A 14,121-nucleotide genomic window follows, 5' to 3' on the forward strand; every position below is an offset into this window, starting at 1 on the left:
CTCCACTTAGGCCCGCCCACGGAGCAAGACCAAGTGCTTGCATTAGCCTAGCTTAATCTACAACAATAATGTCAGTCTTTTTACCATGGAACATATTTTCCTCTACAATAAAAAAATTGGTGAATTTTAGTTTGGGCATTGATCATATAATATTGATTGATGGCAATCTTTGAACCACCAAACGTGATATATCTTTTTTTCGTTCATAAGCTTTACGTACAACTGTGAAAACTCTTAGAATTTTCTGTCCACGATACAAAAAACCAAAACAGTATTTTCTAGATATTTACCATTCTCAACAATTTGGAAAAATCCATGTGAATACTTCCTTAAATCGTGAGATAATTTTACGAGGGGGGATTCATATGTATCCTTTTCTCGTAGTTTTCATGTAAACAACAGATGTCACTACGTTACTCAGTCTACTGGTACCGGGACTGCGTTTCTGGAGATTCCTTGTGTGACCTCTCAGCCATCAGAAGTCTCTTTCACCCCTTCTGTCTGATGAACGCTTATGACTGGTTGAGAACCGTTAAAAAGGAAAATAAATCGTCTCCAGGGAAGAAATTGCTAAGAGCATCTTCGTCAGGATAGCATGAGTTCGCCGTTGTTTTCCTTGGTTACTGGTATGTAGTGAACGTAAAGTATATGGGCTTTGGCAAATGATGTCGAGGTTTTGCAGAGGTGAAGAGTAATTTCTCCATGTAGCTCCCGTTGGCTATCCAGCTAAAAAAAATCTCTACGAAAGATACAGGCTATGTGTTTTATAAAAGTGGTTGTGTAGGAAGATCGCTTTCCCGAGATTTCAATTTTCGATTGAGCGAGATAGGCGAGATGAAAATAATCTATTTATAAGTAGGTTCAGAAGTAATATCTGCGATTTACGAACGTAACTTGCGAAATGAATGGTAATTTTCTTCCCTGGTGTTGAAAGTATGTCACCATAACCCTTCTTTCATCCCTTTAGTTATGCTGGAGTAGGCTATGTGGCATAAATTTAAGCTTTCTTTTCCCAGATCTATGTCTGTGTAATCTCTCGTCGATTTTGGAAACTGGCTTCAATCGGTAATGAGACGGTGCATAAATAGTTGTTTAGGTAAATTTTTACAACAGTTCCAACTCCATTTTTCAAAAGTAATTATGGGTATTATTTTACAATAGTGCCAACTCATTCTATAATAATTATATTATTATAGATGCATTTTGCATAAAAAGTAATTAAACTTTGTCTCTGAACACTTTTTGGGGAAATCCACCATATCCGAGATATGAATGTTTATATAATCCCCATCCTCGAAAAATTTCTAAGTGTTTTGTTTACTTTAACACGGACAGTTTGTACTCTGATGCGAGTTTGTTTTTGTTTAGAACTGCATTGTGGTTCTGATGCGAATTTTTTCCCCCTTAAAATTGCATTGTGGGTAGTTACGTGTTGTCTGGGAGTCACGTGACCTAGTGAAAATCTTACAGGTGTCAGACATGTTCCCTTGCCATTTGGTTCAAGTCTGTCGTAGAATAAGGTCATGTCCAGTCTGTGTTCGTCTTGTAACTTTGATTATTTTCGCTTAATTCACGATTTCTTTGAAAATGAAACACATTGCATTAATTTTTAAAGACAACGGGGAGTGTTACCTGCAGCAGCACAGTTCAGTTTTACACCAATTTTTACTTGAAGCTACTAAATTATATCCACCTTTAAGTGACACTCAGCCACCATCACCACCTAGGGATTCATTTTCTGATGACGACGACGACGATGACGATGACACTGTAGATGAGCCACAACATCTTGTTCTGGATATAACCCATCAAAACGTTTGTGTCCATCCAATTAAGGTAAATTTATAATTGTTTTTAAAATATTATAACATGATTTACCTTCTGTAACCCCTGTGGCTAGCGCGCGCAGCGCAACATTACTTCTTGCCAGTATATACGAGCCTGCCATGAATCATTATAAATGCAGATAAGGCGCGAAGCGCCGTTCCTCCACCCCTTTGCGGTTAAGGGATGTTAGGCTACATTACACGAGCCTACGTTGCCTGACTATGGCTTGCTAGGTATGCTATGATTTACCTCATTTTATTCATTAATTCAAATGCTGTTTTGTGTCGATGGTGATTTACCCCACCCAAAACCCCCCCCCATTCCCAAAGGGTCCCCAACCTTGTTAGATGTAGTAGGGGTGTATAGGCTAGTAACTCAAAAACAACTGATTTCCCGGATGTATTACTATCATAACCATTCAGAACACATTAAAACACACATGAAAATACATAATTACTTTAGAAAAATGGAGTTGGAACTGTTGTAAAAATTTACCTAATTATGTATTTTCATGTGTGTTTTAATGTGTTCTGAACGGTTATGATAGTAATACATCGGGGAAATGAGTTGTTTTTGAGTTACTTGCCTATACACCCCTACTACATCCAAGGTTGGGGACCCTTTGGGAATGGGGGGGTTTTGGGTGGAGTAAATCACCATCGTCACAAAAAAGCATTTGAATTAATGAATGAAATGAGGTAAATCATAGCATACCTAGCAAGCCATAGTCAGGCAACGTAGGCTAGTGTAATGTAGCCTAACATCCATTAACCGCAAGGGGGTGGCAGAACGGCGCTTCGCGCCTTATCTGCATTTATAATGAATCTTGGCACGCTCATATATACTGGCAAGAAGTAATGTTGCGCTGCGCGAGCTAACCACAGGGGTTACAGAAGGTAAACAATGTTACAATAGTTTAAAAACAATTATAAATTTACCTTAATTGGATGGACACAAACGTTTTGATGGGTTATATCCAAAACAAGATGGTTGTGGCTCATCTACAGTGTCATCGTCGTCATCAGAAAATGATTCCCTAGGTGGTGATGGTGGCTGAGTGTCACTTAAAAGTGGATATAATTTAGCAGCTTCAAGTAAAAATTGGTGTAAAACTAAACTGTACTGATGCAGGTAACACTCCATGTTGTCTTTAAAAATCAATGCATTGTGTTTCATTTTCAAAGAAATCGTGAATTAAGCGAAAATAAAGTTACAAGACGAACACAGACTGGACATAACCTCACTCTATGACAGACTTGAACCAAATGGCAAGGGAAAATGTCTGACACCTGTAAGATTTTCACTAGGTCACGTGACTCCCAGACAACACATAACTACCCACAATGCAATTTTAAGGGGGAAAAATTCGCATCAGAATCACAATGCAGTTCTAAACAAAAACAAACTCGCATCAGAGTACAAACTGTGTCTGTGTTAAAGTGAACAAAATACTTAGAAATTTTTCGAGGATGGGGATTATATAAACATTCATATCTTGGATATGGTGGATTTCCCCAAAAAGTGTTCAGAGACAAAGTTTAATTATTTTTTATGCAAAATGCATCTATAATACTATAACTATTATAGAATGAGTTGGAACTATTGTAAAATAATACCGTTGTTTATTGTGATTTTTTAAAGGTGTGCTATATCCTAATTTTTGCCAAGAATTCTAACTCCTTCAGTGTCTTTGGTTTTCTGTTATTTTAGATATCTGGCATGTATTTTCTGAAGTTTTGTTGCTTTACTCCATTAACTGTATATGCTTCGAGCATTTTCAGTGGTAATTCTAGTGTATTTAGATTTATTTCGGTGTTAAAACTTGCATATTTTTTAACTTGACCGGTAAATTTGCCTCTTGTCAAGCCGTGTTGGTTAAGAGAAATTGTCTGTCTGATTATAGCCTCTGTACTGCAATAAAAACTGGAGCTCAGTCACTGTTGCGTTAGTTATAGTAGGTGTACGCCGCGTTTATAGAAGTAGAAGTTAAAAGTAGTCTTCATACCAATTTTTTTTCTGAAAATTTTAAATGTTAGTTTCAAAGTCTGGGAAAGCCTAATAATCTTAGTGTTTCCCAGTTTCAGGGAACTCTTTTTGGTAATTCTATATATTAGCTCCGTGCCTGTTTTTACCTTTTCAACTGGTTTTATCTACACTTTTAGGGGTTCTGATACTGGCGGTGCATCTGTTTGTTGTCGGCCAAATGGAATGTCCCTTCGCCGTGTTTAGTACTTGCCCAGGCGGGGTTGGGTACCCATACGTTAACAAGTTATTGCACTTGCCGGACGGGATATGAACTGTTCGAAACAGACGTACCCGTCCTCTGTCTTGTGAAGGTCGCGTATGGAAACCCCTTGTTGCATGGACTTCTGGGGTTAATTACAGGTTAATTACACTCGAGCACCAAAAATTAAAGGTAAATTCATAATTAGCAACCAAAAAACTGTAGAAAAAGTCAAGTTATAGTGCCAACGCCGTCTTGGAGCTACTGTATAGTCCTACCCCTTTTTTTTTTTTTTTTTTTAAGGTAATATGAACCCAGGGACGTCATTTGGGGGTGGCACTTGCCCCCTCTAGACACTGATGCCCCTCCCCCCCAAGTAATATAATGATAATAATGGTAGATCTAAGTAGTAGCTCCGTGGCTGCGATTTCCTTCTAACTTTACTTTTTCTACAGTTTTTTGGTTGCTAATTATGGATTTATCTCCAAGTTTTGTCGCACGAATGTAGTTATCCTGTAAATAACCTTTGAAGTCCATCCAACAAGGGGTTTCCATACGCGATCTTCACAAGACAGAGCATGGGTACGTCTGTTTGGAATGGTTCACATCCCGTCCGGCAAGTGCAGTAACTTGTTAATGTATGGGTACCCCACGGGGCCAGTACTAAACACGGGGAAGGGACAATCCATCCCCCCGATGCCAGTACTAAACATGGCGAAATGCTTTTAACTTTCTTGTTTGCGAATGGCTCCCTCTCGTTTTTCCCCTCCAGAGGGCACCTCCCAAACGTAAACATGTCCGCTCCATTTCTGTGTTCTCCCCGACCCAAAACTCCGAATTCTCACAGTCCTCCTTTACTGTTGAGTCAAGTTAGGGTGCAAATAACTGTTGGCCGACAACAAACTAACCACCACCAGTATCAGAAGCCCAAAAAGTGTAGAAAAAACCAGTTTCCAAGGTAAAAACAGGTGCGGAGCTACTACTTAGAATTACCATAATAGTAATAATGATATTAATAATAAGGTAATTCTAAGCCAGTTGTCCTCAGTGAGCTAGGCTATGGCAGTTAATGTTTTCCTATTTTATTTTAGTTGCTTTACAAGAATTTAAAGTACTATTTTGTCGGCAGGCTGTAACTAAACTGTAATTGACCTTTGAAGGCTACACAATGGTACCAACGGCCCCCTGCACCTACCTATACAGTTCAAAGGTAAATTACAGTTTAGCTACAGCTGACCAGCAAAATATTACCTTAAACTCTTGTAAAGCAAGTAAAATAACATTCAAAAACGTCAACTGCCATAGTCTAGCTCAACTGGACACCATTCAAAGCTTTCGGTCGTGGCGAAGAAACGTAAACGGTAAACAAAGTTTACAGTTTAGCTACAGCTGACCAGCAAAATATTACCATTTCTACTTTCAGTTTGGGGGTGGCGGAATGGCACTTCACTCCTTATCAGCATTTTGAAAGATTCTTGGCAAGCTCGTATGTTCTGGCAGGCCGTAATGTTGTTCTGTGTGTGCTAGCCACAGGGGTTACAGAAAATGTAAAAAGATTTTTGCTTTAAATTCTCATAAAGCAAGTAAAATAACATAGAAAAACGTCAATTGCCACAGTCTAGCTCACTGCGGAACACCGGCTTAGAATACTACTATCATTTGGAGAACTTGGAGGCATCGGGTGAACCGAAACTCCCCTGTAAGACCGCGCATGCGTGATAGGGCCTGGAATCAGCAGTAGTAGCAATACATGAAAAGTGCCTTTGAAATGGCTCCTGTTATCCATTTATTCACCCATTTTTTTTACGCTTGTATTTCATGTTCCAAATGACATATATAACAGGAAATACAACAATAAGGTTCCCAAACCTTTTCCCAAGTTATCTACCCAACCCAAAACCCTGAATTCCCAACAGGTCCCCCTTACTGTTAGCTATTCTCGAAAGTGTTTTACCCCACCCAAAACCCTGATTCCCAACGGGTCCCCTTTACTGTCGGCTACAGTTCTAAAGTAAATTACAGCTTAATTACAGCCAAGCAATTCTGGCTTGGATTTACCGCTTCGTCATATTAACCAGTGAGGTAGGCTTTGGCCTTAAATATATAGTGATGTTGCTACGTAAGTAATCACAAGTATTTAAGCATTTTATAAATTAATGATTTTCAACTTGAAGATACATTCACTAATTAGAAACACTTTCGTGTCAAATTTAGATAGTCTAAGCCAGTGGGTATTACTCCAAATCCGTGTTTCATTTCCAGGTTTTTTTTATCTCAACCTTAGACTTTTATTGTGGAAAAGCAGTATACAGACCCGGGGAATTATGGGCACTGGTTGAATCACTCCCTTTGGGGGGTTAGTGCCGTCAGTGCACCTCATGCAGTGCATTGTAGGCACTAAGGTTCAGTGCAGTGTCCCTTCGGCCCCTAGCTGCAAACCCCTTTCATTCCTTTTACTTTATCTCCATTATTCTCTTTCCTCCATCTTACTTTCCACCTCTCCTAACAATAGTTTCATACAGCTCTGAGGTTCTCCTCCTGTTACACACTGAAAACCATGTAATCTTAATTTCCCTTTCGGCAATGAATAATCTCACAGGTCCCAGTGCTTGGCCTTTGGCCTAAGTACAATCCATTACTGTATCATAGAATATAGGCGCATGTATACTCGCAATAACACTGACTTAAAATAGCCAAAACAAGCTGCTAGGGTGTTGTGTTGTGTTGATTATCTTAAGACTCAAGACTGTAGCACCGAAGATGGTTATGCAGTAAATAAAGATCGCCCAAAGACAATGACATCCCAATCGGTCTCAGATACGCAGCAGAAGTTTCATGTAACTTGTTTTATAAGATATTCTACCAAAATCATTGAAGTGAGCATAGGAGTTTATTTGCTCTGTTTAACTGCATATTTTCTTAGGAATTCCAACCAATAGAGTATTTGTTTTCTTTAATTATAAGATTTTGCTCGTGACTCAAACGGCTGCTAATCATGGTTAATTTTCGAACTGGACTTGTAGCACTTTCATTTAAATAGTATATCCCCCACCCAACGAAAATTCAACAAACTAGACCCATGATTTTTATAAAATATTCAATACAGTCTTTAAAAGAAAATATGAAAGTAAACCAGAAAAACCATATATTAACGGCCTAACCTAGGCTTCCTAATAAAGCGCCGTCCTAACCTGACCCTTAACACCAAGTCATAGATAGGAAAGAATATATATTCTAAAGTTTATTATTCACATATTCGCAAATGTTTTAAGTGTCATGCCGAGAAGCCCTTTGTTCTCAAGTACTTCCTCCATTGCTGATAAATTTGGAATTAGCTTTGTTTACTAATTATCCTACTGTTTTTTCTGTGGGATATAAACACACTTTTTTTCCATAAAGGTTTCTTGCTCCTTGTAAACTAAAGAATTCTCGTTGGCCTCTCCAATCTCCTGACCTGGAACTTAACCTGAATATGTAACGACATGAACTAAGACCTACTGTAGGAAGGAGTAAAACATGCATGCATCAATGTGATGATATATTTGAGGAGAGGATAGCCAATGTCTCGATTACTACAGTGAATAAACAGAAATATCTGGAAATTTATTGGCTATTTGCTCTCTCCCCACTTACGGTTTCTACCACTGACATCTTTCACCCAGTATTTTCCTAGGGTTGGCTTCTGTTAAAGCTTGCTCTGCTAAGCTTCAAAGTAGCTGAGTATAGCCTAAGTTCTTGGGTTTTCATTTTGTAAAATCACAATTGACTACACATTTGATTTTTGGCCGGGGGCGGGGGGAACTGCTTTCAAGGGTGGCATTTAGTTTCAGAAATTTACCAGAAGTGCGATCACAGTAAGATGAGATTTTGCTGAGAATCAATACTCAGAATAGTCTTTGGTTTAGGTCTAGGTACTTGTAACTGTTGACGGTTTTAAGAAATTAAGAACGGGTACTCCTTGCCACAGTCTTATACACTCTGTCGTGTGGTTCCAGGCCCTTAGATGGAACGGAAACCCTTGGACAAGATTTTCTGGTAGTTGGAGAACGTTTACGAAGTTATCCGGCCTTGATTCTTGTTCTGAAGTCTTTGGAGAGAATCGCAAAGATATTTTGTAGTTGCCGGTGACGTAGTTCTCCACCAGTGATTGTTCTGAAGTTTTTTATGTTGAGAACTGTCAAACACTGCAGTGACTAAACTTAAGCTTGCCTGTGACATCTGATAATACCAAGGCAGGTTTTTACTGGTACCAAGAGTTGTGGCTACCTATTTAATACTAAACTTTGTATAACAGCACTATAATATAAAATTAAAAATTTGTATATTCTATCTAACACCCATAGAATGGGTGTTAATGATAAATTTGAATCTATAAGATATTCAAATGAACAATGTTATTGGAAGGTAGTTTAGTCAGTGACTTCAGTAATGACTTGAGTTTACGCTTGTTTTCAGGCTTTTGGGTTGTAATGGGTGTTAAGGCTGTTAAATTCTCAAGAATAACGCTACGAATGGAATGCGCCATAGGAACATCGAGAGGAAACGGATTTAACGTAAATTCTCTGTTTTTCAGAGGTGTAACAAGGTCTTTGCTGAATTCTGGGAGGGGAGAAAATAGTTCCAACTGAATTTTCCTGTTACCTATGTTTTAGAGGGGCTTGAAGGTGACATTATAATCTGAATATAACTGAGGAATTAAGTCAACGTTCTTGAATTTGATAGATATTTTGATAAGGGTTCTGAGTTTATAGCCTTTAGGATATTCTCTCAAGTCTTTGGATTTTACTTTAGTTTTTGGTGTGTTACGAGTATGCTTTTCGGGTTGTAAGGACTGGGATATGAGTGACATACTGGCTGGGTGTTTACTGGTTGTTCCTTACTGAGATCAATGTACAGAATCTTGGAAGATGTTATTGACGCGTGCGAGCGGTAATGTAGCGTCTACACACAGACAGGTAAAACAGACATAAAAGGTTCAGACATCTTTGTTTGCCGGCAGACAAACAGATGGCGATATCAAGAGACATGATTAACATACAGTGATGAAACATACATCAGTGGAAAGGCCAGGAAATTCTACATATGGCCAATTGCTTGAGATTCAAGACAGATTAATGGATACAATGCAGTAGCATAATAAATGTGAAATGGAGACACATTTGGCGTCTTCACAAACAGAAACACACGTACAGTTTGATACAGAAGATTCGTTGGAACATTATGAGTACATGATTAGAATGCTTGCATGGCAATGCAAGTAGTGGTGATTGTACATGCATTAGGACAACAATGCTTAGGGAGAAACAGACGGAAATATTGTATGGTTGAAATCGCGTTCCTGTAGAGAAAGAAAACGAGACGCTCCTGTTTTGTCCTGTCGACTCTGATGATGACGATCGACGAACACACGTGTTTGGAAGAGACAGCGTCGGGGCTCTTACAGGGTCTTTGTTGACCATTGCCATTCCCAACAGCTGCGTAAAGCTGTGATCAGGTCCTGAAACACAGACGAAAGCTCGGTGTCTACGATCTTTCCTTTCACCTTCCTTGCGAGCGCTTATGTTTAAATGCCATGGGACCATTGTGGCATTGGATGAGCTTCGTAAAATCGTAGTTCTTAAAGTTATTGGAGTTGACGTGAGAAAACAGCTATAAGTTATCGTAGGTGATCGTTTCAACAGGCCTAACTCATCACTGCTGAAACGGTCGGTATACAAGTGGTGCATCTCTTAAGTCATAGGCAATGCACTAGGGAGTGCCATTTCATGAACTGGTTAAATGTTCACTCAGGTGCAGAACTAATGTAACTACCTCGGAAAAGGGACATGTGAGATTTTAATATGCCTTCACAGAGCAGAAGCTTTATGAAACGAAAGGTTGGGGGAAGAGAGGGGGGGTGTTAGGTGTCAGAGGGACGTGTTAATGTAACCTACGACAAGGAAAACAACTGATTGATCCTTTGTCTTTGAATTTCGTAGATGTTAATTGGTTTAGAAGTCTTTATTTTCCTATAAGACGTGTAGGTCGATAGTCCCAAAAACTGTATTATATGTATGCTATGCGCATTTATGTACTAATGTCTATATTTACGTACGGGAAGCCAGGATAACCTAACCCCAGCTGTCATTTGGTTTATACCCTTAATCTTAAGGAAGTCTCCATATAACGAAAGAGAAAGCCTGTACTATAGAGAAAGCCGTGTAACAAAGTATTTCTTGAATATTACTTTCAACATAGTATTTCTTGAATATTACTTTCAACAAAGTATTTCTTGAATATTACTTTCAACAAAGTATTTCTTGAATATTACTTTCAACAGATATTTTCGAGTACTGCTCATAAAGAATACTCACAAAATTAGAGCATCTGCCTTACTTCTGATTTCGTATATTTCAAATATGGACAGAATATATTCTTTAAAAATACATTTGAGTACTAGAATTCAGTGAGGACCGACTTGAGTACTTTAGCATTCTGATCAGGGTATGAAATGTACTTAGGTGAAAAACTACCACCTTTTCAAACTATATTGCTCTAGATTTGTGGAATTTATTTGTGGGCAGTATGTTGTTTTCTCTCGACCAAAGATGTGTAATTATCTACCCAATCATTTGGTTCCATATGTGAGAGAGAAGTTAAATTAGAGGTAGAGTTTACGTTTTTGTGAGCTTCACTTCCTTGTGCTAACGATGGACCTCTACTACAAGGGATTCAGAGCCAATGAAACGGTTTTTCGGCGACACCTTTTTATCAAAGCATCGGATAAAGGTGAAGGTTGGGAAGTGTATATTTTATAACCGTACTTAATTTTTACGAGAATTATATAATACCTAAGTTCAATAGTTCTGGTACTTATCAGAGCAAAAGTGTTTCTCGTATGCCAGGGCTCCACCAACAATGAAGAGAAGTTTACATACCGGGAAAACGACTCTAAACTGTGGCTCTGCCCACTTGCCGATGACATATTCACTAATTGATATTACTACCGAAGGCCAAGAGAGAGAGAGGCCGTCAGCTCACTTCCCCCAAAATCCTTGTCTGTGATTTTCTCGGTTCCGGCATTGGAGACTTCATTTTACTTTATAAATATCAAAATTATCGAACTTGGGTACTAAATAATACTTGCAAAAATTAGGTAGGGTTATAAAATACACACTTGCCAACTTTCATCTTTATCCGATGCTTTGACGAAAAGTTGTTGCCGAAAACCCGTGTTTCATCAGCTCTGAATTCCTTAGTAGACTGTGTACAGTAAGCATATCCATTCACCGCCTACCTGGTGGATGGGCCTAGCCTCATGACGTTATATGTTTACATCACAAACTGTTTTAGGACCCTTGTTTGTGATTTTCTCGGTTCCGCCATCAGCGACTTCATTTTACTCTATAAATATCAAAACTATCGAACTTAGTTACTAAATAATACTTGCAAAAATTATCCGATGCTTTGATAAAAAGATGTTGCCGAAAAACCGTGTTTCATCGGCTTTGAATACCCTAGTAGATGAAGTTTTCTGCTTGACTGATCAGATTTTAAGCTAAGCCGCTGTTTTCAATTCTTGAAACTTGTACCAGTATGACTAGCTACTCCGCTGCACATTCCTTGTCCATACCAGGTGGCTCCATCTAATGCTCTTTTGGACTAGAGATAGCAAGAGCAAGGTTAATTCATAGGAGTTTTCTAGGTACAGAAAAACCAGTGCTTTCCAGTCATTTACAGCGATTTACGCATTTGTTGATACAATTGACCATTTCTCTCTAGGCTTGGGCCTAGTAATGTTAGTCATGTTTCCATTGGAGGCGCTAATACTCATATAAGCTCTGGATAGCATGTAAGTGATTGGGTCTAAAGGAGTCTTGTTCTCTTAGTTTTGATAGTAAGTGTTGGCAATTTTGTGAGTAAGGTCTTTAAAGTTCCAGATATGTGTGATTGACTAACATAACCCACACTTGCTTAGTGTCTTCTGTGTTGAATTTAGTTGATTGTGATAGTTGACTTTCTGTCAGTGGTGTCAGTACTGTTAGGAAGGTTACTTACTGCATCCAACGTTGTCCGTGCATATTTGGTACGATCTACAAAATGTAAGGCTTTCAGCATCCCTTTGACCTTGTGTGTGTCAGAGATAGCCATGAACACCATTTAAGTGAGTATTTCTCTTCTGCAACTCCTGGTGGGCTGAGTATTTCGATTACAAAATTTCTTCAGTGGGTTGCTGCTTTAAAAAATTAATCTTTGATTCACCGATTTTGATTATCACCAGTTCATAATTTTTTTGGCAATGTTGTTTGTGTAGCTTTTTATAGGTTCATTGACATTTTCATGGTAATTCAGGCTTTGGACCACCCATATGATCAATTTCCAAGCTGTTCCTGAAATTCTCAAAAGGTCACTCAGTTTGCAGACAAAGAACTCCATTTTGGAGATGGTGACCAGGTGCAGGCAGCTTAACATAGGCTCGACTGACAAAAATATCACTGGCAAGCTTTGGATGTATATGTGTTTTACATCATAGCCTATATGCAAAGATCCAATCTATTTCCTAGTAAATGCTGATTACCGCAGGCTGAGTATTTCATAACGAAAATTCCTTCATAAGATAATACAGCTAGAGTCTTGTAGTATTTGCTGTGATGAACTGAAGCGAGGACAATTCAGTGAAATCTCCTACACTGACATCTCCTACAATGGAGGAGTTATTCTTGGAGGTTAATCTGATCAGACCTTTTCCTAACTGACATATTTGTGGTCTTTTGTATATGTTGTGTAGTGCTGACACGTACATGCATTATCATTATAATTATCATTATGGCTTTGTTTCGGGTTTTCGTTCGATTGTGATTTTATAAGATGGAATATATTTTTTAGATACAATGAAGTCACCTATTTCTTAAAGGGTTTTTGTACAGTGTGTTAAGTGCATGAAAAATGTGCATTTTCTTCTGAACAGCGATTTCATCAGCAAAATGTTTTCTAAATACTGGGTGCACTTGTGAGCAAGGAGCATATGCTTTATACTGTTGATATCCTGTAAGAACTTAAGTTGTCGGTCCCGTAGGGGGTTATTTCCTTCAGTGCACCTCACGCAGTGCACTGTAGGCATTACTTGATCTTTGCAGCGTCCCTTCGATCCTGAGCTGCAACCCATTTCATTCTTTACTATACCTCCATTCGTATTCTTTGTGTTCCATCTTGCTATCCACCCTCTTAACAATTGTTTCATAGTGCAACTGCAAGGTTTTCCTCCTGTTACACCTTTCAAACCTACCTACTCTCATTTTCCCTTTCAGTGCTGAATAACCTCATAGGTCCCAGTGCTTGGCCTTTGGCCTAAATTCTAGATTCTTGAGTTGTCGCTGTTGTTCCCATGGAATCGAAAATAAACTTCAGGCCAAAGTCCAAGTGCAGGGAACTATAATGTCATTCAGCACTGGAAGGGAAATTGGGGGTAGAAATGTTTTAAATGTGTAACAGGAGAAAAACCTCGCAGTTGCACTAGGAGAGGTCGGAGATAAGATGAAAGGAAGAGGATGTGAACGGAGGTATAGTAAATGGTGTGGAAGGGGTTGCATCTAGGGGCCGAAGGGGCGCTGTAGGCAAACTCAGGTAATGCCTATAGTGCACTGACGGCACTATCCCCCTACAGGGAAGGGAGATGTTCTCAAGTGTTTATTTGGAAATTTGGCTAACTTCTGAAAGCCTTGTATCTCCATTGTAGAGGACTGTTAAAATCCTCATGAATAAGTAGTTTGGTGGTTTTTCTCCACTGAGGCCTTTCGGCTTCACTCGTACTGGGGGACTGTAAGAGGAAAAGGTTTTCTAGGTTAATCTTCGCGAAAATACGATCGTCGTTGTTCTACCGGTGTTTGGTGCCGTCTGGTCTTCTTTCAGAAAGTGTACGCATTTTAATAGGAGTGTTGTGTCAGGGGTAGGTTGGTGTCAGTCAGAGGAAGGACGAGGTACACACAGGTGAGATGTCATTTCGGGAGTTTAGAGAATCTAAGTAAAAGCAGTATGTTAAATGTGTTTTTAAGTTGCGGGGCGTTGTTGATGAGTTCACTTTCGCAGTTGCT

At 39.0% G+C, this 14,121-nt stretch overlaps 1 long non-coding RNA gene across 1 annotated transcript in view; it reads left to right on the forward strand.

The window, feature by feature from the left end:
• The first annotated feature begins 439 nt into the window (after positions 1–439).
• The window catches only part of LOC136846985 (uncharacterized), a 40,888-nt gene continuing 27,206 nt past the window's right edge, over positions 440–14,121 (forward strand). The window contains exon 1 of the long non-coding RNA XR_010855567.1: positions 440–626. This is a non-coding gene — a long non-coding RNA (uncharacterized lncRNA). The remainder of the gene's footprint in view (positions 627–14,121) is intronic.

Source organism: Macrobrachium rosenbergii, chromosome 16 (assembly GCF_040412425.1).
Source record: "Macrobrachium rosenbergii isolate ZJJX-2024 chromosome 16, ASM4041242v1, whole genome shotgun sequence".
In the NCBI taxonomy this organism is placed as follows: Eukaryota; Metazoa; Arthropoda; class Malacostraca; order Decapoda; family Palaemonidae; genus Macrobrachium; species Macrobrachium rosenbergii.